The following is a 26,701-nucleotide window of genomic DNA, read 5'->3' as shown; positions in this document are numbered from 1 at the left end:
CAGCTTAAAACTAATAGCAGACATAGTACACCTGTTCTCTACTGACACCTCTGTTTCTCAGTGAAGATAGAGATGAGTCCCTGGATGGTGTGCTTGAGTCCTACTCCAGAAATTTGACAAGGGAGAAGAGGTGAAAATGCACTGTGAGCCTTTAACAATGCTGCCCTTCTACATGTTCCACTTCCCCTGTGTTTGTCACAGGGCTGCTATAGTGGGAGGCCATTAGTCCAAGGCACAGATATGAGGCAGAGGTGGCCTGTAGGATGATGTGAGTGCATAAGGCAGAGCATGCCTATAGTGTGTACATTCTCGGGATGGGGCAGTCCACAGTGTCCCGTGTATGGGCAGAGTGTCAGTGCACACAGGGCTCAGAGTACACATGAGGCAGAGAAGGCCCATGGGATAGAGTGGGCCCACAGAGCAGGGCAGGATGGCATGAGTCTGTGTGGTAGGATTCCCATTGCAAGCAGTTCACCCAGGTCCAAAGGCCGTAGTTGTGCCCTGGCTGGAGACTCTCAGGTGGTGGTGGTGGTGAACCAGCCACCCTAACAGTGGGCAGTAATCAGTGAGGGTTATAGGCTCATAGTACTTTTGAGTCCTGTAGGAAGTGGCTCAGCAAGATCCTCCTCTTAAGCCAATGAGTGGACACTGGCTCTGTGGTCTCCTGCTCCACCCAGGTCCCTTGGCAGCAGTGGGTGAGGGGCACATGGCACTTGCCCACAAATCATGGGAGTTCCAGGACTCCCTGTCCCAGTCCCAATCAGCAGGAGCAAGGGGGAGATAGTAGTTATGGATCTGACCCCCGGGTAAATGTAACACTTTATTATTGGGATATCACTATGCCACCAGCCATAGGGCCTGGGGCTTGTGAGCCAGCTGCGCCTTCTTTCTGGAGTAATGCTGCTGAACAACCTTCAGTCATGTCTCCTTATCAATCTGGAAGCCTACTACAGAGAAGAGGCCCTTCTACTGCTCTAGTTGCAGTGTCTTTAGGTAAAGCGTGGAGTCCTAAGTTCTCACTTTATTCCTTCCCCCCATATAAGCACCTTCCCAAGTACTTCTAATCCTACTCAGCAGGTCATCCCATTTCTATCTTCTTCATTTTACTCTTTACTTCTCCCTTTGACTCACAGTGAACTCTCTTAGACCATCAATGCAAAAGCAAATATTTATTCCCCACTTTTGACACTCTCTATGAGAGCAATGTTGTGCAGGCTGCTTCTAGTCTTTCATCTTGGCCTTTCCCCTTGGCAAATATTTACAAGCATTGAAATAAAAGAGCTGACAACCCAAATTGTACAATCATTAAAAATGTACTCTAGAAGTGAGAATGAAATTAAGGGATTATTGGATGATGAGAAGTTCAGAGAATGTTAAAATAATTTATTTTATTTTTAAGTTAACTTCTTTTTTTTCTTTCCAAAGTCTCAAATAATAGACAATTAATATTTAAAAATAAAAATAGAAGATAATTTCAAAAAACATATCCTGCCAAATCTTATAGACAATAGAAAAAGAAGAAATACTTCAAAATCATTCGACTTCATCTGGATTTACCTGATATTAAAATTGGAAAAATTATACTGTTATAAAGGGAAATTACAAACATATTTCACTTATGAATTAGAATGCAATATCCTAAACAACATATTAAAAAGTTGAATTAAAAATTATTGTTCAAATAATGTACTTTGGTCAAAATTAAATTCAATTTATGTGAGAATTAGTCACTATTTTCTTTTCTTTTTTTATATCTTTTCGTTTCCCTCATCCCAGCTCTCCTTCTCTCTCTGTCTGATCCACCAGTTGCTCTGCAGGTTTTGGGACTAGTTGGTTGCCACATCTGGGGAGCTGATATCAGGTTCATATGCACTGGGGGGTGTGGCTCTTCACATCTATTCTGAGACCTGCTGATTTGTGGCAGCTACTTGTTGTTCTCAACCTGCTCAGTAGATTATTAGCACCATTTTGATGCCTAATCTGAGCGGCTAATGTCAGGTTCAGAGGCCCCAGGTTGTGGCGCTCACCCCACTCCATCCAGGAACTGCTGAAGCAAACTGGTCACTGCTGCACAGCTGCCTGCTCAGCAGAGATTTAGTCCTTTTTGGATGCTGAAATAGGTAGGTTGATATTAGTTTCAAGGGCCCCAGGACGGGGAGTTCACCATGCCCCTTCCAGGGCCTGTCAAATTGGTGTAGCAGCTTTGTCTTCTGCTGACCCACTCAGCAGGGTTTTAAGGCTATTTGGTTACTAAAAGTGTCAGGCTGGAATCTGATCTAAAGGCCCGAGGACATGGAGCTCTCCACTCCCCTTCACTACTGACCATTTAAATGAGCTGCTTCTTTCTCCTGTGGCCATTCCTGTTCATAGACAGTCAAAGCTGCCTTTCAGGGCTACACACAGTGGGTTTCTGAGGACCAGGCTTCTTTCTTCTAAGTCCGGAGAAGTGTGGTGGGAGGCAGGGCTTCAAAGGTGAAGCTCCTAGGCCATGGGAAATGTGCAAATGGGTGAAATCATCCCAGAGGGTGCAGTCAGAATCATCCAGGTGGAAGCTAGGCATAGCCAAAGCACCGATCTGCCAGTAATGGATTTTAAAAAGCTGCAGTTTCTTCCTGTTGTTAGGGGCGGGGGGCGGGGAATCTGCTGCTCACCATATACTTCTCAAGATTTCCCAGAATGGGATTGACTGAGGCTTCAGGGCCATGAAAAAGAGGCTGGGTTCCTGCCAGATATGGAGGGGAGGCAGGGTCCATCTCATTTACTGCTCCTGAGCCCTGCTGCTCCATAAGCAAGTCAATGACCCGTCATTCACCATGGATGTGGTAAGAGAGATGCTGACCTCCACAATATTTGTGTTTTTTTTGTTTTTTGTTTTGTTTGTTTTTTTTTATTTATTGTTGGGGATTCATTGAGGGTACAATAAGCCAGGTTACACTGATTGCAATTGTTAGGTAAAGTCCCTCTTGCAATCATGTCTTGCCCCCATAAAGTGTGACACACACCAAGGCCCCATCCACCTCCCTCCTTCCCTCTTTCTGTTCCCCCCCCATAACCATAATTGTCATTAATTGTCCTCATATCAAAATTGAGTACATAGGATTCATGCTTCTCCATTCTTGTGATGCTTTACTAAGAATAATGTCTTCCACGTCCATTCAGGTTAATACGAAGGATGTAAAGTCTCCATTTTTTTTTAATTTTTTTATTAAATCATAACTGTATACAATGATATGATCATGGGGCATCATACACTCACTTCATAAACCATTTGACACATTTTTATCACAGTGGTTAACATAGCCTTTCCGGCGTTATCTCAGTTACTGTGCCAAAACATTTACATTCTACATTTACCAAGTTTCGCAAATACCCCTGTAATATGCACCACAGGTGTGATCCCACCGATTCCCCTCCCTCTACCCCCCCCTTTCCCACTTCCCCCTATTGTTAACTTGTAGCTGGGTTATAGCTTTCATGTGAGAGTCCCAAATTAGTTTCATAGTAGGGCTGTGTACATTGGGTATTTTTTCTTCCATTCTTGGGATACTTTACTAAGAAGAATATGTTCCAGCTCCATCCATGTAAACATGAAAGAGGTAAAGTCTCCATCTTTCTTTAAGGCTGCATAGTATTCCATGGTATACATATACCACAATTTATTAATCCATTCGTGGATCGATGGGCACTTGGGCTTTTTCCATGACTTAGCTATTATGAATTGGGCTGCAATAAACATTCTGGTACAAATATCTTTGTTATGTTGTGATTTTTGGTCTTCTGGGTATATGCCCAGCAGAGGAATTACAGGATTGAATGGCAGATCTATTTTTAGATCTCTGAGTGTTCTCCATATATCTTTCCAAAAGGAATGTATTAATTTGCATTCCCACCAGCAGTGCAGAAGTGTTCCCTTTTCTCCGCATCCACGCCAACATCTCTGGTCTTGAGATTTTGTGATATAGGCTAGTCTCATTGGAGTTAGATGATATCTCAAAGTAGTTTTGATTTGCATTTCTCTGATGATTAAAGATGATGAGCATTTTTTCATACGTCTGAAGGCCGTGCGCCTGTCTTCTTCAGAGAAGTTTCTCTTCAAATCCCTTGCCCAGCCTGTGATGGGATCCCTTGTTTTTTTCTTGCTGATGCGTTTGAGTTCTCTGTGGATTCTGGTTATTAAACCTTTGTCAGAGTTATACCCTGCAAATATCTTCTCCCATTCTGAGGACTGTCTGCTTGCTCTGCTTACTGTGTTCTTAGCTGTGCAGAAGCTTTTTAGTTTGATCAAGTCCCAGTAGTGTATTTTTGAAGCTGCTTCAATTGCCCGGGGAGTTCTCCTCATGAAATACTCACCCAGACCAATTTCTTCAAGGGTTTTCCCTGCATTCTCCTCTAGTATTTTTATAGTTTCATGTCTTAAGTTTAAATCTTTAATCCAATGAGAGTCTATCTTAGTTAATGGTGAAAGGTGTGGGTCCAATTTCAGTCTTCTGCAGGTTGCCAGCCAGTTCATCCAGCACCATTTGTTAAATAGGGAATCTTTTCCCCACTGAATGTTTTTAATTGGCTTGTCAAAAATCAAATAGCGGTAAGTAGCTGGATTCATCTCTTGGTTCTCTAATCTATTCCAGATATCTACTTCTCTGTTTTTGTGCCAATACCATATTGTTTTGATCACTATCGATTTGTAGTAAAGTCTGAGGTCTGGTAGTGTGATTCCTCCTGTTTTGTTTTTATTTCTGAGTAATGTCTTGGCTATTCGAGGTTTATTCTGATTCCATATAAAACGAAGTAATGTTTTTTCAAGATCTTTAAAATATGACAGTGGAGCTTTAATAGGGAGTGCGTTGAAATTATATAATGCTTTGGGTAGTATGGACATTTTGATAATGTTGATTCTTCCTAGTCATGAGCATGGTATGTTTTTCCATTTGTTAACATTTTCAGCTATTTCTTTTCTTAGAGTTTCATAGTTCTCTTTATAGAGATCTTTCATGTCTTTTGTTAGGTAAATTCCCAAATATTTCATCTTCTTTGGCACTACTGTGAATGGGATAGAGTCCTTAACTGCTTTTTCAATTTGACTGTTGTTGGTGTATATAAAGGCTACCGATTTATGAATGTTGATTTTGTAACCTGAGACGCTGCTGTATTCCTTGATCACTTCTAGGAGTTTTGTAGTAGAGTCCCTAGTGTTTTCCAGATACACAATCATATCATCTGCGAAGAGCGAGAGTTTGATCTCTTCTGACCCTATATGGATACCCTTGATCGCCTTTTCTTCCCTAATTGCGGTGGCTAAAACTTCCATTACAATGTTGAAAAGCAATGGAGACAATGGGCAGCCTTGTCTGGTTCCTGATCTGAGTGGAAATGATTCCAATTTTCCATTTTTTTTAATGGCTGAATAGTATTCCATGGTATACATATACCACAGCTTGTTAATCCATTCCTGGGTTGGTGGGCATTTAGGCTGTTTCCACATTTTGGCGATTGTAAATTGAGCTGCAATAAACAGTCTAGTTCAAGTGTCCTTATGATAAAAGGATTTCTTTCCTTCTGGGTAGATGCCCAGTAACAGGATTGCAGGATCAAATGGGAGGTCTAGCTTGAGTGCTTTGAGGTTTCTCCATACTTCCTTCCAGAAAGGTTGTACTAGTTTGCAGTCCCACCAGCGGTGTAAAAGTGTTCCCTTCCCTCCACATCCATGCCAGCATCTGCAGTTTTGAGATTTTGTGATGTGGGCCATTCTCACTGGCGTTAGATGATATCTCAGGGTTGTTTTGATTTGCATTTCTCTAATATATAGAGATGACGAAAATTTTTTCATGTGTTTGTTAGCCATTCGTCTGCCATCTTTAGAGAAAGTTCTATTCATGTCTCTTGCCCATTGATATAAGGGATTGTTGGCTTTTTTCATGTGGATTAATTTGAGTTCTCTATAGATCCTAGTTATCAAGCTTTTGTCTGATTGAAAATATGCAAATATCCTTTCCCATTGTGTAGGTTGTCTCTTTGCTTTGGTTATTGTCTCCTTGGCTGTACAGAAGCTTTTCAGTTTAATGAAGTCCCATTTGTTTATTTTTGTTGTTGTTGCAATTGCCATGGCAGTCTTCTTCATGAAGTCTTTCCCCAGGCCAATATCTTCCAGTGTTTTTCCTATGCTTTCTTGGAGGATTTTTATTGTTTCATGCCTTAAGTTTAAGTCCTTTATCCATCTTGAATCAATTTTTGTGAGTGGGGAAAGGTGTGGGTCCAGTTTCAGTCTTTTACATGTAGACATCCAGTTCTCCCAACACCATTTATTGAATAGGGAGTCTTTCCCCCAAGGTATGTTCTTGTTTGGTTTATCAAAGATTAGGTGGTTGTAAAATGTTAGTTTCATTTCTTGGTTTTCAATTCGATTCCAAGTGTCTATGTCTTTGTTTTTGTGCCAGTACCATGCTGTCTTGAGCACTATGGCTTTGTAGTACAGACTAAAATCTGGTATGCTGATGCCCCCAGCTTTATTTTTGTTACAGAGAACTGCCTTAGCTATACGGGGTTTTTTCCGGTTCCATACAAAACGCAGAATCATTTTTTCCAAATCTTGAAAGTATAATGCTGGGATTTTAATAGGAATGGCATTGAATAGGTAGATTGCTTTGGGAAGTATAGACATTTTAACAATGTTGATTCTTCCCATCCATGAGCATGGTATGTTCTTCCATTTGTTAATATCCTCTGCTATTTCCTTTCTGAGGATTTCAGAGTTTTCTTTATAGAGGTCCTTCACCTCCTTCGTTAGGCATAGTCCTAGGTATTTCATATTCTTTGAGACTATGGTGAAGGGAGTTGTGTCCTTAATTAGCTTCTCATCTTGACTGTTATTGGTGTATACAAAGGCTACTGACTTGTGGACATTGATTTTATGTCCTGAAACATTACTGTATTTTTTGATGACTTCTAGGAGTCTTGTGGTTGAGTCTTTGGGGTTCTCTAAGTATAAGATCATGTCGTCAGCAAAGAGGGAGAGTTTGACCTCCTCTGCTCCCATTTGGATTCCCTTTATTTCCTTGTCTTGCCTAATTGTATTGGCTAGAACTTCCAGCACTACGTTGAATAGTAAAGGTGACAGAGGACAACCTTGTCTGGTTCCAGTTCTAAGAGGAAAAGCTTTCAGTTTTACTCCATTCAGTAAAATATTGGCTGTGGGTTTGTCATAGATAGCTTCAATCAGTTTTAGAAATGTGCCACCTATGCCTATACTCTTCAGAGTTCTAATTAGAAAAGGATGCTGGATTTTATCAAATGCTTTTTCTGCATCTGTTGAGAGGATCATGTGATCTTTATTTTTGCCTCTGTTAATATGGTGGATAACGTTTATAGACTTGCGTATGTTAAACCAGCCTTGCATCCCTGGGATGAAGCCTACTTGATCATGATGAATGACCTTTTTGATGATAAGCTGTAATCTATTGGCTAGGATTTTGTTGAGAATTTTTGCGTCTATGTTCATGAGTGAGATTGGTCTGAAATTCTCCTTTTTGTTTGGGTCTTTTCCTGATTTTGGTATCAGGGTGATTTTTGCTTCATAGAATGTGTTGGGGAAGATTCCTTCTTCCTCAATTTTTTGGAATAATTTCTGCAGTACAGGAATAAGCTCTTCCTTGAAGATTTGATAGAATTCTGGAGTGAAGCCATCTGGACCAGGGCATTTTTTGCTTGGAAGATTTTTTATTGTTTCTTTGATCTCAGTGCTTGAAATTGGTCTGTTCAGGAGCTCTATTTCTTCCTGGCTGAGTCTAGGGAGAGGGTGTGATTCCAAATATTGATCCATTTCTTTCACATTGTCAAATTTCTGGGCATAGAGTTTCTGGTAGTATTCAGAGATGATCTCTTGTATCTCTGTGGGATCAGTTGTTATTTCCCCTTTATCATTTCTGATTGAGGTTACTAGAGATTTTACTTTTCTATTCCTCGTTAGTCTGGCCAATGGTTTATCTATTTTATAAATTTTTTCAAAAAACCAACTCCTTGTTTCATTAATTTTCTGAATGATTCTTTTGTTTTCTTTTTTTTTTTAATTGTTGGGGATTCATTGAGGGTACAATAAGCCAGTTACACTGATTGCAATTGTTAGGTAAAGTCCCTCTTGCAATCATGTCTTGCCCCCATAAAGTGTGACACACACTAAGGCCCCACCCTCCTCCCTCCATCCCTCTTTCTGCTTCCCCCCCCATAAACTTAATTGTCATTAATTGTCCTCATATCAAGATTGAGTACATAGGATTCATGCTTCTCCATTTTTGTGATGCTTTACTAAGAATAATGTCTTCCACTTCCATCCAGGTTAATACGAAGGATGTAAAGTCTCCATTTTTTTTAATAGCTGAATAGTATTCCATGGTATACATATACCACAGCTTGTTAATCCATTCCTGGGTTGGTGGGCATTTAGGCTGTTTCCACATTTTGGCAATGGTAAATTGAGCTGCCATAAACAGTCTAGTACAAGTGTCCTTATGATAAAAGGATTTTTTTCCTTCTGGGTAGATGCCCAGTAATGGGATTGCAGGATCAAATGGGAGGTCTAGCTTCAGTGCTTTGAGGTTTCTCCATACTTCCTTCCAGAAAGGTTGTACTAGTTTGCAGTCCCACCAGCAGTGTAAAAGTGTTCCCTTCTCTCCACATCCACGCCAGCATCTGCAGTTTTGAGATTTTGTGATGTGGGCCATTCTCACTGGGGTTAGATGATATCTCAGGGTTGTTTTGATTTGCATTTGTCTAATATATAGAGATGATGAACATTTTTTCATGTGTTTGTTAGCCATTCATCTGTCATCTTTAGAGAAAGTTCTATTCATGTCTCTTGCCCATTGATATAAGGGATTGTTGGCTGTTTTCATGTGGATTAATTTGAGTTCTCTATAGATCCTGGTTATCAAGCTTTTGTCTGATTGAAAATATGCAAATATCCTTTCCCATTGTGTAGGTTGTCTCTTTGCTTTGGTTATTGTGTCCTTAGCTGTACAGAAGCTTTTCAGTTTAATGAAGTCCCATTTGTTTATTTTTGTTGATGTTGAAATTGCAATGGCAGTCTTCTTCATGAAGTCTTCCCCCAGGCCAATATCTTCCAGTGTTTTTCCTATGCTTTCTTTGAGGATTTTTATTGTTTCATGCCTTAAATTTAAGTCCTTTATCCATCTTGAATCAATTTTTGTGAGTGGGGAAAGGTGTGGGTCCAGTTTCAGTGTTTTACATGTAGACAACCAGTTCTCCCAACACCATTTATTGAATAGGGAGTCTTTCCCCCAAGGTAAGTTCTTGTTTGGTTTATCGAAGATTAGGTGGTTGTAAGATGTTAGTTTCATTTCTTGGTGTTCAATTCGATTCCAAGTGTCTATGTCTCTGTTTTTGTGCCAGTACCATGCTGTCTTGAGCACTATGACTTTGTAGTACAGACTAAAATCTGGTATGCTGATGCCCCCAGCTTTATTTTTGTTACAGAGAACTGCCTTAGCTATACGGGGTTTTTTCCGGTTCCATACAAAACGCAGAATCATTTTTTCCAAATCTTGAAAGTATAATGCTGGGATTTTAATAGGAATGGCATTGAATAGGTAGATTGCTTTGGGAAGTATAGACATTTTAACAATGTTGATTCTTCCCATCCATGAGCATGGTATGTTCTTCCATTTGTTAATATCCTCTGCTATTTCCTTTCTGAGGATTTCAGAGTTTTCTTTATAGACTTCCTTCACCTCCTTCGTTAGGCATAGTCCTAGGTATTTCATTTTCTTTGAAACTATGGTGAAGGGAGTTGTGTCCTTAATTAGCTTCTCATCTTGACTGTTATTGGTGTATACAAAGGCTACTGACTTGTGGACATTGATTTTATATCCTGAAACATTACTGTATTTTTTGATGACTTCTAGGAGTCTTGTGGTTGAGTCTTTGGGGTTCTCTAAGTATAAGATCATGTCGTCAGCAAAGAGGGAGAGTTTGACCTCCTCTGCTCCCATTTGGATTCCCTTTATTTCCTTGTCTTGCCTAATTGTATTGGCTAGAACTTCCAGCACTACGTTGAATAGTAAAGGTGACAGAGGACAACCTTGTCTGGTTCCAGTTCTAAGAGGAAAAGCTTTCAGTTTTACTCCATTCAGTAAAATATTGGCTGTGGGTTTGTCATAGATAGCTTCAATCAGTTTTAGAAATGTGCCACCTATGCCTATACTCTTCAGAGTTCTAATTAGAAAAGGATGCTGGATTTTATCAAATGCTTTTTCTGCATCTATTGAGAGGATCATGTGATCTTTATTTTTGCCTCTGTTAATATGGTGGATAACGTTTATAGACTTGCGTATGTTAAACCAGCCTTGCATCCCTGGGATGAAGCCTACTTGATCATGATGAATGACTTTTTTGATGATAAGCTGTAATCTATTGGCTAGGATTTTGTTGAGAATTTTTGCGTCTATGTTCATGAGTGAGATTGGTCTGAAATTCTCCTTTTTGTTTGGGTCTTTTCCTGGTTTTGGTATCAGGGTGATGTTTGCTTCATAGAATGTGTTGGGGAAGATTCCTTCTTCCTCAGTTTTTTGGAATAATTTCTGCAGTACAGGAATAAGCTCTTCCTTGAAGGTTTGATAGAATTCTGGAGTGAAGCCATCTGGACCAGGGCATTTTTTATTTGGAAGCTTTTTTATTGTTTCTTTGATCTCAGTGCTTGAAATTGGTCTGTTCAGGAGGTCTATTTCATCCTGGCTAAGTCTAGGGAGAGGGTGTGATTCCAAATATTGATCCATTTCCTTCACATTGTCAAATTTCTGGGCATAGAGTTTCTGGTAGTATTCAGAGATGATCTCTTGTATCTCTGTGGGATCAGTTGTTATTTCCCCTTTATCGTTTCTGATTGAGGTTATTAGAGATTTTACTTTTCTATTTCTAGTTAGTCTGGCCAATGGTTTATCTATTTTATTTATTTTTTCAAAAAACCAACTCCTTGTTTCATTAATTTTCTGAATGATTCTTTTGTTTTCAATTTCATTGATCTCTGATTTGATTTTGGATATTTCTTTTCTTCTACTGAGTTTAGGCTTAGATTGTTCTTCTTTTTCCAATTCCATAAGATCTCTTGTGAGATTATTGATGTGCTCTCTTTCTGTTTTTCGAATGTAGGCATCTAAAGCGATGAATTTTCCTCTCAAAACTGCTTTTGCAGTATCCCACAGGTTTTGGTAGCTTGTGTCTTCATTGTTGTTATGCTCAAGGAAGTTATTGATTTCCTGTTTTATTTCTTCCTGCACCCATCTCTTATTCAACAGAAGATTGTTTAATTTCCATGCCTTTGTGTGGGGTCGAGCATTTTTGTCAGAGTTGAGTTCCATCTTTAGTGCCTTATGGTCTGAGAAGATACAAGGTAAAATTTCAATTCTTTTGACTCTGTTGATATTTGCTTTCTGTCCCAGGATATGATCAATTTTGGAGAATGTTCCATGGGGTGATGAGAAGAATGTATATTCTTTATCTTTGGGGTGGAGTGTTCTATATGCATCTATCAAGCATAGTTGTTTTAGGGTCTCATTTAAATCTCTTACATCTTTGTTTAATTTCTGTTTAGGGGATCTGTCCAGCTCTGTAAGAGGTGTGTTAAAGTCCCCTGTTGTGATGGTATTACCAGATATCATATTACTCAGACTGAGTAAGGTGTGCTTCAAGAATCTGGGAGCATTTAAATTGGGTGCATAAATATTTAGAATGGAAATGTCTTCTTGTTGTAGTTTTCCCTTGACCAATATAAAGTGACCATCTTTGTCTTTTTTGACTTTAGTTGCTTTAAATCCACATGTATCTGAAAATAAGATTGCAACTCCTCTTTTGTTCTGAATTCTGTTTGCCTGAAAAATTGTCTTCCGACCCTTGACTCGGAGCTTTAATTTGTCTTTTGAGGCCAGGTGTGTTTCTTGCAGACAGCAAATGGATGGCTTGTGTTTTTTAATCCAGTCAGCCAATCTATGTCTCTTCAGTGGGGAATTCAAGCCATTAACATTTATTGAGATAATTGATAAGTGTGGTAGTATTCTATTCGTCTTATTTTGTGAGAGTCCATTGCTTAGTTTTATCTTTTGCATCAGTGTGGAGGTTAGGTTTTGTCCTTTGATTTCTGAGTTCTTACTTTGCTGCTGATCCATTGTGGTGGTCAGTGTGCAGAACAGGTTGAAGTATTTCCTGTAGAGCTGGTCTTGTTGTGGCGAATTTCCTCAATGTTTTTATATCCGTAAATGATTTGATTTCTCCGTCAATTTTGAAGCTTAGCTTAGCAGGGTACAGAGTTCTGGGCTGAAAATTGTTCTGTTTAAGTAGATTAAAGGTAGCTGACCATTGTCTTCTTGCTTGGAAAGTTTCATTAGAGAAGTCTGCGGTCACTCTGATGGATTTGCCCCTGTAGGTCAACTGGCGCTTACTCCTGGCAGCTTGCAGAATCTTTTCTTTTGTCTTGACTTTGGACAGGTTCATCACAATGTGTCTTGGAGAAGCTCGGTTAGAGTTGAGGCGACCTGGGGTCCGATATCCCTCTGAAAGCAGTGTGTCAGACTCTTTGGTGATGTTTGGGAAATTTTCTTTTACAATATTCTCTAGTATGGCTTCCATTCTTCCGGGGCATTCTTCTTCCCCTTCTGGAATTCCTTTAACTCGTATGTTGGAACGCTTCATAAAGTCCCATAATTCTGACAGTGAACGTTCTGCTTTCTCTCTCTTCTTTTCTGCCTCTTTTACTGTCTGAGTTATCTCAAGAACTTTGTCTTCTACCTCTGAAATTCTTTCTTCTGCATGGTCTAACCTGTTGCTGATACTTTCCATTGCATCTTTAAGTTCCCTAATTGACTGTTTCAGTTCCTTCAGGTCTGCTATACCTTTTTTATATTCTTCATATCGTTCATCTCTTACTTGATTCTGTTTTTGGATTTCCTTTTGGTTATTTTCCACTTTATTAGCAATTTCCTTCATTTTTTCCATCATTTCTTTCATTGTTTTCAACATGTGTATTCTAAATTCCCTTTCTGTCATTCCTAACATTTCTATACTGGTGGAATCATCTGCAGTAGCTACCTCATGGTCCCTTGGTGGGGTTGTTCTAGACTGGTTCTTCATGTTGCCTGGAGTTTTCTGCTGATTCTTCCTCATGAGTGATTTCTTTTATCTGTTTCCTTGCCCTAATTTTCCTTTCACTTCCTCTTGCTCTTTAAGTTCTTGTGCCTGTGGACTAAGGGTTACAGGACCAGAAGGGTGAGACGGTTGAAGAGCAAAAAAAGAGGATGAAAGAAAGGAGGACCGAGTGATAAGAAAAAAAGAAAGATAGAGAAAGGAGAGGGGGTGGGTATAAGGAATATTGACAAAAAGAAGAGAGGCACAGAAAGAGGGAGACAGGGCAATATAGGTGTACAGTAGGGTACTTTGACACAACCTTAAAAAACCCCACCTTCTGGGGGTGCCCAGTTGCGTGGTTCCCTTGAGGTCAGCAGCTCTTTGTAACCTGATCAGACACAGTACCCCACCTCCTCCAAGTAGAGAGGAAAGACAAAAATGCTATAAATCAAACCAAAAGAAGCAAACAGAAAACTTTACGGGGATAAAATTGGGTGAAAAACCAAATTATATCGGTAGAAACACTAGCAAAAATGAAGTTGAAGTTATTAAAAAAGGCAGCAATGGGAAATTATAATTAAACTAGGAAAATTGAGAAAGAAAAAGGGATCTGTGTGGAAAAGATTGAAATTAAAAAAACAAAAGAACATCAGCAACGTCAAAATAAACAAACAAAAAAAAACAGCCAAACCAAAAAAAAAAGAAGAAAAAAATACACAACCAAAAACAAAGCAGTTTGTATATGTTATTGAATATTGTCTGGGCAACACGTGGTCTTCTGGGGTATGAGATGTTAGTCACAGTTCTGATACGACTGGAGGCTACTGATTTCTCAAACCCCAGCAGGTAGACACCCTAAATCTCTCTTCAGCCTACTTAAAAGGCACTTTGAACTTGTAAACTTGCTGAGCAGAAGCTTTCCCAGCTTTCTCGCTGGAATCGCTGCTGAAGTGGCTATCCACTTACTCAGTGTGCCAAAACCGGTCTCACTCTGCCCCTGAGGGTTAGGGCTGCAAGGCGGCTCAAACCCCACCCTTAGGCTACTTGGTTGCTGGGTTACCAGCTCCCACCCGTTTCTAGCTCTGCGACCCTGAGGGCGGAGCTTGCCGTGGCAGATCACTGACAATGGATCCGTGTGACCCACCGCCAAACACTATTAGCTCCGTCTGGCTCAGCGGCTCAGACTGGGGCCCTAGACAACGGCCAAAGTTCTCCGCACTCCCGCTCAGGCCTTCCCCAAGGCAGTTCAACTCAGGGCCAAGTCCAAGGACATCAAAACAGTTCACAGGTAAGGCCTTTCTGGTTTGCAGTCTCGCTGCTACTGAACTTACAGTTGTGGGCGGGTTTAGACGGATTGAACACACGCGACCACTTGCCGGTTTTCCACTGTTTTAGTCCTCCTCTGGGGGTCCAGAAGTCTCTCGCTGACTCCCTGTATCTTCATAGGAGTGATGATAGGCAGTTCCCACCAGCCAGAGATGCCTGGAGTCCTATCTCCCCAGACTCATGGTGCCCAGATGCAAGGAAGCTGTTACTCGGCTGCCATCTTGCTCCGCCTCCGATTCTTTTGTTTTCAATTTCATTGATCTCTGATTTGATTTTGGATATTTCTTTTCTTCTACTGATTTAGGCTTAGATTGTTCTTCTTTTTCCAATCCCATAAGATCTCTTGTGAGATTGTTGCTGTGCTCTCTTTCTGTTTTTCGAATGTAGGCATCTAAAGCGATGAATTTTCCTCTCAAAACTGCTTTTGCAGTATCCCACAGGTTTTGGTAGCTTGTGTCTTCATTGTTGTTATGCTCAAGGAAGTTTATGATTTCCTGTTTTATTTCAGCCTTCACCCATCTGTTATTCAACAGAAGATTGTTTAGTTTCCATGCCTTTGTGTGGGGTCAAGCATTTTTGTTAGAGTTGAGTTCCACCTTTAGTGCCTTATGGTCTGAGAAGATACAAGGTAAAATTTCAATTCTTTTGATTCTGTTGATATTTGTTTTGTGTCCCAGGATATGATCAATTTTGGAGAATGTTCCATGGGGTGATGAGAAAAATGTATATTCTTTATCTTTGGGATGGAGTGTTCTATATGCGTCTATCAAGCACAGTTGTTCTAGGGTCTCATTTAAGTCTCTTATATCCTTGTTTAATTTCTGTTTAGAGGATCTGTCCAGCTCTGTAAGGGGAGTGTTAAGGTCCCCTGTTATTATGGTATTATCAGATATCATATTGCTCAGACTGAGTAAGGTCTGTTTCAAGAATCTGGGAGCATTTAAACTGGGTGCATAGATATTTAGAATTGAAATGTCTTCTTGTTGTATTTTTCCCTTGACCAATATAAAGTGATCATCTTTGTCTTTTTTGACTTTAGTTTGCTTTAAATCCACATGTATCTGAAAATAAGATTGCAACTCCTCTTTTCTTCTGAATTCCATTTGCCTGAAAAATTGTCTTCCAACCCTTGACTCGGAGCTTTAATTTGTCTTTTGAAGCCAGGTGTGTTTCTTGCAGACAGCAAATGGATAGCTTGTGTTTTTTAATCCATTCAGCCAATCTATGTCTCTTCAGTGGGGAATTCAAGCCATTAACATTTATTGAGATAATTGATAAGTGTGGTGGTATTCTATTCATCTTATTTTGTGAGAGTCCATTGCTTAGTTTTATCTTTTGCATCAGTGTGGATGTTAGGTTCTGTCCTTTAATTTCTGAGTTCTTACATTGCTGCCGATCCATTGTGGTGGTCAGTGTGCAGAACAGGTTGAAGTATTTCCTGTAGAGCCGGTCTTGTTGTGGCGAATTTCCTCAATGTTTGTATATCCGTAAATGATTTCATTTCTCCATCAATTTTGAAGCTTAGCTTAGCAGGGTACAGAATTCTGGGCTGGAAATTGTTCTGTTTAAGTAGATTAAAGGTAGCTGACCATTGTCTTCTTGCTTGGAAAGTTTCATTAGAGAAGTCTGCGGTCACTCTGATGGATTTGCCCCTGTAGGTCAACTGGCGCTTACTCCTGGCAGCTTGCAGAATCTTTTCTTTTGTCTTGACTTTGGACAGGTTCATCACAATGTGTCTTGGAGAAGCTCGGTTAGAGTTGAGGCGACCTGGGGTCCGATATCCCTCTGAAAGCAGTGTGTCAGAATCTTTGGTGATATTTGGGAAATTTTCTGTTATAATATTCTCTAGTATGGCTTCCATTCCTCTGGGGCATTCTTCTTCCCCTTCTGGAATTCCTATAACTCGTATGTTGGAATGCTTCATAAAGTCCCATAATTCTGACAGTGAACGTTCTGCTTTCTCTCTCTTCTTTTCTGCCTCTTTTACTATCTGAGTTATCTCAAAAACTTTGTCTTCTACTTCTGAAATTCTTTCTTCTGCATGGTCTAACCTGTTGCTGATACTTTCCATTGCATCTTTAAGTTCCCAGATTGACTGTTTCATTTCCTTCAGCTCTGCTATATCCTTTTTATATTCTTCATATCGTTCATCTCTGATTTGATTCTGTTTTTGGATTTCCTTTTGGTTATTTTCCACTTTATTAGCAGTTTCCTTCATTGTTTCCATCATTTCTTTCATTGTTTTCAACATGTGTATTCTAAATTCCCTTTCTGTCATTCCTAACATTTCTGTATAGGTGGAATCCTCTGCAGTAGCTACCTCATGGTCCCTTGGCAGGGTTGTTCTGGACTGGTTCTTCATGTTGCCTGGAGTTTTCTGCTGATTCTTCCTCATGGGTGATTTCTTTTATCTGTTTCCTTGCCCTAATTTTCCTTTCACTTCCTCTTGTTCTTTAAGTTCTCGTGCCTGTGGACCACGCCGGGCGCGGTGGCTCACGCCTGTAATCCCAGCACTGTGGGAGGCTCAAGCCAGAAACAGTCCGCGAAGTTTCCGAAAGAAGGCAGCTGTCCCTTGTCTTGGAGTCCACGAAGCTGTGCTCTCTTGTCCAAAGTTCTTGTCCATGAAGCTGTGCTCTCTTGTCCAAAGTTCTTGGTGGAATCTGCGAACTGCAAGTCACAGGGTGACAGAGGCTGCTGCAGAGACACTTGGAATATCCAGGAGATGGAATAGCTCCACAATATTTGTTTATGTGATCACTATGGGGAGGACTGAACGCTGTTTTTGATAAATATATGTATACCATGTGTATTTGCTCTAACCATCGCCAATTTATTTTCTCTTTGCTTCCACTTTTTTCTAAAATCTTTTGGATTATTGGACCCATTTTTACCATTTCAATGCAATTTATCTATTGCTATCCTGACTATATCTCTTTTATTTTATTTTGTTTATTTTTATTTATTTCATTCTACTTCATCTGGATATACCTGATTTCACTTATAAATGAGGATGCAATATCCTAAACAACAAATCGACAAGTTGAATTAAAAATTATTGTTCAAATAATGTACTTCAATCAAAATTAAATCCAATTTATGTGAGAATTAGTCACTATTTTCTTTTCTTTTTTTTCCCTTACCTTCCCCCACCCCCCTTCTCTCCCTGTCTACTCTCCCCTTCCCTCAACCCCACCATGCCATTGTCATTCATTGTTCTCATATCAAAGTTGAATACATAGGATTCATGCTTCTCCATTCCTGTGATGCTTCACTAAGAATAATGTGTTCCACCTCCATCCAGGTTAATACAAATGCTGCAAAAATCTCCATTTTTTTAAATGGCTGAATAGTATTCCAAGGTATACATATACCACAGCTTGCCAATCCATTCCTGGGTTGAGGGACATTTAGGCTGTTTCCACATTTTAGAGATTGTAAATTGAGCTGTGATAAACAGTCTAGTACAAGTGTCTTTATTTTTTTTTTAATTTTTTTATTAAATCATAAGTGTATACAATGATATGATTATGGGGCATCATACACTCACTTCATAAACCATTTGACACATTTTTATCCCAGTGGTTAACATAGCCTTTCCGGCGTTATCTCAGTTACTGTGCCAAAACATTTATATTCTACATTTACCAAGTTTCGCAAATACCCCTGTAATATGCACGAATGGATTAATAAATTGTGGTATATGTATACCATGGAATACTATGCAGCCTTAAAGAAAGATGGAGACTTTACCTCTTTCATGTTTACATGGATGGAGCTGGAACATATTCTTCTTAGTAAAGTGTCTTTATAATGAAAGGTTATTTTTTCCTTCTGGATAGATGCCCAGTAATGGGATTGTGGGATCAAACGGGAGGTATAGGTTGAGTTCTTTGAGGTTTCTCCATACTTCCTTCCAAAAACATTGTTTTATTTTGCAGTGCCACCAGCAGTGTAAAAGTGCTCCTTTCTCTCCACATCCGCGTCAGCATCTGCAGTTTTGAGATTTTGTGATGTGGGCCATTCTTGCTGGGATTAGATGATATCCCAGGGTGGTTTTACTTTGCATTTCTCTAATAATTAGTTTGGCCAAAGGTTTATCTATTTTATTTTTTTTTCAAGAAACTAACTCCTTGTTTCATTAATTTTATGAATGATTCTTTTGTTTAATTTCATTAATCTCTGATTAAATTTTAGATATTTCTTTTCTTCTGCTGGATTTTTAGATTATTCTTTTTCCAATTACATAAGATAGCTTGTGAGTTTGTTGATGTACTTTTTTTCTGTTTTTCAACTGTAGGCTTCTAAAGCGATAAAATTTTCTCTCAGGACTGCTTTTGCTGTATCCCACAGGTTTTGGTAACTTGTATCTTCATTGTTATACTCAAGGAAGTTAATGATTTCCTTTTTTATTTCTTCCTATACCCAACTGTCATTCAACATAAGACAGTTAAACCTTTGGCCAGACTAACTAGAAACAGAAAAGTAAAATCTCTCGTAATCTCAATCAAAAATGATAAAGGGGAAATAACAACTGATGCCACAGAGATACAAGAGATTATCTCTGAATCCTACCAGAAACTATATGCCCAGAAATTTGACAACGTGAAGGAAATGGATCAATATTTGAAATCACACCCTCTCCCTAGACTTAGCCAGGAAGAAATAGATTTCCCAAACAGACCAATTTCAAGCACTGAGATAAAGGAAACAATAAAAAAAACTCCCAACAAAAAAATGCCCTGGTCCAGATGGTTTCACACCAGAATTCTATCAAACCTTCAAAGAAGAGCTTATTCATATACTGCAGAAATTATTCCCAAAAATTGAGGAGGAAGGAATCTTCCCCAACACGTTCTATGAAGCAAACATCACCCTGATACCAAAACCAGGAAAAGACGCAACTAAAAAGGAGAACTTCAGACCCATTTCACTAATGAATATAGATGCAAAAATTCTCAACAAAATCTTAGCCAATAAATTACAGCTTATCATCAAAAAAGTCATACATCATGATCAAGTAGGTTTCATCCCAGGGATACAAGGCTGGTTTAATATACGTAAATCCATAAATGTTTTTCACCATATCAACAGAAGTAAAAACAAAGCCCATATGATCCTCTCAATAGATGCAGAAAAAGCATTTGATAAAATCCAGCATCCTTCTGTAGTTGGAACACTGAAAAGCTTAGGCAAAGGTGGCACATTTCTTAAACTGATTGAAGCTATCTATGACAAACTCACACCTAACATTTTACAGAATGGAGTTAAACTGAAAGCTTTTCCACTTAGAACCGGAACCAGACAAGGTTGTCCTCTGTTTCCATTACTATTCAAAATAGTGCTGGAAGTTCTAGCCAATGCAATTAGGCAAGACAAGAAAATAAAGGGAATCCAAATGGGAGCAGAGGAGGTCAAACTCTTCCTCTTTGCTGATGGTATGATCTTAGAGAACCCCAAAGACTCAACCACAAGAATCCTAGAAGTCATCGAAAAATACAGCAATGTTTCAGGATATAAAATCCATGTCCACAAGTCAGTAGCCTTTGTATATGCCAATAACAGCCAAGATGAGAGGCCAATTAAGGACACAACTCCCTTCACCATAGCCTCAAAGAAAATGAAATACCTAGGAATATACCTAACAAAATAGGTGAAGGACCTCTATAAAGAAAATAATGAAACCCTAAGAAAGGAAATAACAGAGGACTTTAACAAATGGAATAGCACACCATGCTCGTGCCTGGGAAGAATCAACATTGTTAAAATGCCTATATTTCCCAGAGCAATCTACCAATTCAACGCCATCCCTATTAAAATACCAACATCCTATTTTCCAGACTGCATTTTGTATGGAACCAGAAAAAAAAACCATCTAGCTAAGGCAGTTCTTAGTAATAAAAACAAAGCCAGGGGCATCAGCATACCAAATTTTAGGCTGTACTACAAGGCCATAGTGGTCAAGACAGCATGGTATTAGCACAAAAATAGAGACATAGACATTTGGAATCTAATAGAAAACCAGGAAATGAAACCAACAACTTACAACCTTCGATAAACCTAACAAGATCATACCTTGGGGGAAAGACTCCCTATTCAATAAATGGTGCTGGGAGACCTGGATATCCACATGTAAAAGATTGAAACTGGACCTGGCACCTTTCTTCACTCAAAAATTGATTCAAGATGGATAAAGGACTTAAATTTAAGGCATAAAATGATAAAAATCCTCAAAGAAAGCATAGGAAAAACACTGGAAGATATCAGCCTGGGGAAAGACTTTATGAAGTAAAGACTGCCATGGCAATTGCAACAAAAACAAAAATAAACAAATGGGATTTAATTAAACTTAAAAGTTTCTGTACAGCTAAGGAGACAGCAACCAAAGCAAATAGACAACCTACACAATGGGAAAGGATATTTGCATATTTTGAATCAGACAAAAGCTTAATACCTAGGATCTATACAAAACTTAAATTAATCCACATGAAAAAACCAACAATCCCATACATCAATGGGGAAGAGAGATGAACAGAACCTTCTCTAAAGAAGACAGACAAACGGCTAGCAAACATATGAAAAAATGCTCATCATCCCTAATTATTAGAGAAATGCAAAGTAAAACCACCCTGGGATATCATCTAACCCCAGCAAGAATGGCCCATATCACAAAATCTCAAAAGTGCAGATGCTGACCCGGATGTGGAGAGAAAGGAGCACTTTTACACTGCTGGTGGCACTGCAAAATAAAACAATGTTTTTGGAAGGAAGTATGGAGAAACCTCAAAGAACTCAACCTATACCTCCCGTTTGATCCCACAATCCCATTACTGGGCATCTATCCAGAAGGAAAAAATAACCTTTCATTATAAAGACACTTGTACTAGACTGTTTATCACAGCTCAATTTACAATCTCTAAAATGTGGAAACAGCCTAAATGTCCCTCAACCCAGGAATGGATTGGCAAGCTGTGGTATATGTATACCTTGGAATACTATTCAGCCATTTAAAAAAATGGAGATTTTTGCAGCATTTGTATTAACCTGGATGGAGGTGGAACACATTATTCTTAGTGAAGCATCACAGGAATGGAGAAGCATGAATCCTATGTATTCAACTTTGATATGAGAACAATGAATGACAATGGCATGGTGGGGTTGAGGGAAGGGGAGAGTAGACAGGGAGAGAAGGGGGGTGGGGGAAGGTAAGGGAAAAAAAAAGAAAAGAAAATAGTGACTAATTCTCACATAAATTGGATTTAATTTTGATTGAAGTACATTATTTGAACAATAATTTTTAATTCAACTTGTCGATTTGTTGTTTAGGATATTGCATCCTCATTTATAAGTGAAATCAGGTATATCCAGATGAAGTAGAATGAAATAAATAAAAATAAACAAAATAAAATAAAAGAGATATAGTCAGGATAGCAATAGATAAATTGCATTGAAATGGTAAAAATGGGTCCAATAATCCAAAAGATTTTAGAAAAAAGTGGAAGCAAAGAGAAAATAAATTGGCGATGGTTAGAGCAAATATACATGGTATACATATATTTATCAAAAACAGCGTTCAGTCCTCCCCATAGTGATCACATAAACAAATATTGTGGAGGTCAGCGTCTCTCTTACCACATCCATGGTGAATGACAGGTCATTGACTTGCTTATGGAGCAGCAGGGCTCAGGAGCAGTAAATGAGATGGACCCTGCCTCCCCTCCATATCTGGCAGGAACCCAGCCTCTTTTTCATGGCCCTGAAGCCTCAGTCAATCCCATTCTGGGAAATCTTGAGAAGTATATGGTGAGCAGCAGATTCCCCGCCCCCCGCCCCTAACAACAGGAAGAAACTGCAGCTTTTTAAAATCCATTACTGGAGGGAGACAAGATGGCGGACTGAAGCCAGCTTTCAACAAAGGCTCCCGTCCAGAAGGAGAGTTAAGGGACAGGAATTTAGTAAGTATCCTGGTGGACTTGAGCCTCACCAAGAGAGAAGGCTGAAGAACGCACATCAACACCGCTGAGGCAAGTTGTGATCACAAGGACGCAAACAAAAGCTGAGACTTCAAGCCAGAGTAGAAGTTGCAATAGGATCGAACAGAAACCAGCTGAAAACAAGACAGAACCACTTTGCTCCACCACACCAGACAGGGCCCCAGTTTCTCAGGCCACAACACTGTACGGGCCCTCGATAAAACCCCAGGGGAAAAACCAAAGGGAGTAAACCATGGGGCGGAATCAGCGGAAAAACTCTGGTAACATGAATAACCAGAATAGATCAACCCCCCCAAGAAAAGATACGGCAGATGTGATTGAAGATCCCATTCATAAACAACTGGCTGAGATGTCAGAAGTCGAATTCAGAATTTGGTTTGCAGACAAGATTAATAAAATGGAATTAGGAATTCGAGGAGAAATTCAAAAGTTGTCTCAAGAATTTAACGAATTTAAAGACAAAACCACCAAAGACTTAGACACACTGAAACAAGAACTTACAGCCCTCAAAGATATGAAAAATACAGTAGAATCCCTCAGTAACAGAATGGAGCAAGCAGAAGAAAGGATTTCTGACATTGAAGATAAAGTCTTCGAACGCTCCCAATCTCTCAAAGAGGAAGAGAAATGGAGAGCAAAAACGGATCACTCACTCAGAGAGCTCTCAGATAATTCGAAAAAACATAACATAAGGGTTATAGGAATTTCGGAGGCTGATGATGTGGCAGCCAAGGGCACAGAGGCCCTTCTACATGAAATTATGAAAGAAAATTTTCCAGACATGCCTAGAGAATCTGAAATTCAGATAGCAGACAGCTTCAGAACCCCAGCACGATTCAACCCCAAAAAGCCATCTCCCAGACATATCATAATTAGCTTCACTAAAGTTAACATGAAAGAGAAGATTCTCAAAGCAGCCCGGCGAAAGAAAACTATAACGTACAAAGGTAAGAATATTAGAATAACTGCAGATCTCTCTGCTGAAACTTTTCAAGCAAGAAGAGGCTGGTCATCAACTTTTAATCTCCTAAAGCAAAAAAACTTTCAACCCAGGATCTTGTATCCAGCTAAACTGAGTTTCATCTATGATGGAGAAATTAAATACTTCAATGACATTCATATGTTGAAAAAATTTGCCATAAGTAAACCAGCTCTTCAGGATGTTCTCAGACCTATCCTCCACAATGACCAACCCAATCCTATACCACAAAAGTAAACTCACTCAGAAACTTCGGATCAAACTCCAACTTCCACACTGGCGAAAGGATTAAAAATGTCCACTGGACCTTTGAAAAACTCGATACCCAAAATTCCACCAGACTTATCCTTACTCTCCATCAATGTGAATGGCTTAAACTGTCCTCTAAAGAGGCATAGGTTAGCTGACTGGATACAAAAACTTAAGCCAGATATTTGTTGCATACAAGAGTCACATCTCAACTTAAAAGACAAATACAGACTCAGGGTGAAAGGATGGTCATCCATATTTCAGGCAAATGGTAATCAGAAAAAAGCAGGTGTTGCAATTTTATTTGCAGATACAGTAGGCTTTAAACCATCAAAAGTAAGGAAGGACAAGAATGGTCACTTCATATTTGTTAAGGGTAATACTCAATATGACGAGATCTCAATTATTAATATCTATGCACCCAACCAGAATGCACCTCAATTTATAAGAGAAACTCTAACAGACATGAGTAACTTGATTTCCTCCAGCTCCATAATCGTTGGAGATTTCAACACTCCCTTGGCAGTGTTGGATCGATCCTCCAGAAAGAAGCTGAGCAAAGAAATCTTAGATTTAAACCTAACCATCCAGTATTTAGATTTAGCAGACATCTACAGAACATTTCATCCCAACAAAACTGAATACACATACTTCTCATCAGCCCACGGAACTTACTCCAAAATTGATCACATTTTAGGTCACAAGTCTAACCTCAGTAAATTTAAAGGAATAGAAATTATTCCATGCATCTTCTCGGACCATCATGGAATAAAACTTGAATTGAGTAACAACAGGAATCTGCATACCCATACAAAAACATGGAAGTTAAATAACCTTATGCTGAATGATAGCTGGGTCAGAGATGAGATTAAGAAAGAAATCACCAATTTTTTGGAACAAAATGACAATGAAGACACAAGCTATCAGAACCTCTGGGACACTGCAAAGGCAGTTCTAAGAGGGAAATTTATAGCACTGCAAGCCTTCCTCAAGAGAACGGAAAGAGAGGAAGTTAACAACTTAATGGGACATCTCACGCAACTGGAAAAGGAAGAACATTCCAACCCCAAACCCAGTAGAAGAAAAGAAATAACCAAAATTAGAGCAGAATTAAATGAAATTGAAAACAAAAGAATAATACAACAGATCAATAAATCAAAAAGCTGGTTTTTTGAAAAGGTCAATAAAATAGATAAACCTCTGGCCAACCTAATCAGGAAAAAAAGAGTAAAATCTCTAATATCATCAATCAGAAACAACAAAGACGAAATAACCACAGACTCATCAGAAATCCAAAAAATCCTTAATGAATATTACAAGAAAATTTATTCTCAGAAATATGAAAATCTGAAGGAAATAGACCGATACTTGGAAGCACGCCACCTTCCAAGACTTAACCAGAATCAAGTGGAAATGTTGAACAGACCCATATCAAGTTCAGAAATAGCATCAACTATACAAAACCTCCCTAAAAAGAAAAGCCCGGGACCAGACGGTTTCACGTCAGAATTCTACCAAACCTTTAAAGAGGAATTAGTACCTATATTACTCAACCTGTTCCAAAATGTAGAAAAAGAAGGAAGACTACCCAACACGTTCTATGAAGCAAATATCACCCTGATCCCCAAACCAGGAAAAGACCCAACAAGAAAAGAAAATTATAGACCAATATCACTAATGAATATAGATGCAAAAATATTCAACAAGATCCTAACAAACAGAATCCAGCAACACATCAAACAAATTATACATCATGACCAAGTTGGTTTTATCCCAGGGTCTCAAGGCTGGTTCAATATACGTAAATCTATAAATGTAATTCAGCACATAAACAAATTAAAAAACAAAGACCATATGATTCTCTCAATTGATGCAGAAAAAGCTTTTGATAATATCCAGCATCCCTTCATGATCAGAACACTCAAGAAAATTGGTCTAGAAGGGACTTTTCTTAAACTGATAGAGGCTATCTACAGCAAACCCACAGCCAATATCATATTGAATGGAGTTAAATTGGAATCATTTCCACTCAGATCAGGAACCAGACAAGGCTGCCCATTGTCTCCATTGCTTTTCAACATTGTAATGGAAGTTTTAGCCACCGCAATTAGGGAAGAAAAGGCGATCAAGGGTATCCATATAGGGTCAGAAGAGATCAAACTCTCGCTCTTCGCAGATGATATGATTGTGTATCTGGAAAACACTAGGGACTCCACTACAAAACTCCTAGAAGTGATCAAGGAATACAGCAGCGTCTCAGGTTACAAAATCAACATTCATAAATCAGTAGCCTTTATATACACCAACAACAGTCAAATTGAAAAAGCAGTTAAGGACTCTATCCCATTCACAGTAGTGCCAAAGAAGATGAAATATTTGGGAATTTACCTAACAAAAGACGTGAAAGATCTCTATAAAGAGAACTATGAAACTCTAAGAAAAGAAATAGCTGAAAATGTTAACAAATGGAAAAACATACCATGCTCATGGCTAGGAAGAATCAACATTATCAAAATGTCCATACTACCCAAAGCAATATATACTTTCAACGCACTCCCTATTAAAGCTCCACTGTCATATTTTAAAGATCTTGAAAAAACATTACTTCGTTTTATATGGAATCAGAAAAAACCTCGAATAGCCAAGACATTACTCAGAAATAAAAACAAAACAGGAGGAATCACACTACCAGACCTCAGACTTTACTACAAATCGATAGTGATCAAAACAGCATGGTATTGGCACAAAAACAGAGAAGTAGATATCTGGAATAGAATAGAGAACCAAGAGATGAATCCAGCTACTTACCGCTATTTGATTTTTGACAAGCCAATTAAAAACATTCAGTGGGGAAAAGATTCCCTATTTAACAAATGGTGCTGGGTGAACTGGCTGGCAACCTGCAGAAGACTGAAATTAGACCCACACCTTTCACCATTAACCAAGATAGACTCTCATTGGATTAAAGATTTAAACTTAAGACATGAAACTATAAAAATACTAGAGGAGAATGCAGGGAAAACCCTTGAAG

The sequence above is a fragment of the Nycticebus coucang genome, chromosome X, assembly GCF_027406575.1.
Source record: "Nycticebus coucang isolate mNycCou1 chromosome X, mNycCou1.pri, whole genome shotgun sequence".
NCBI lineage: Eukaryota > Metazoa > Chordata > Mammalia > Primates > Lorisidae > Nycticebus > Nycticebus coucang.
Note: the sequence above shows the minus strand (reverse complement) of the source record.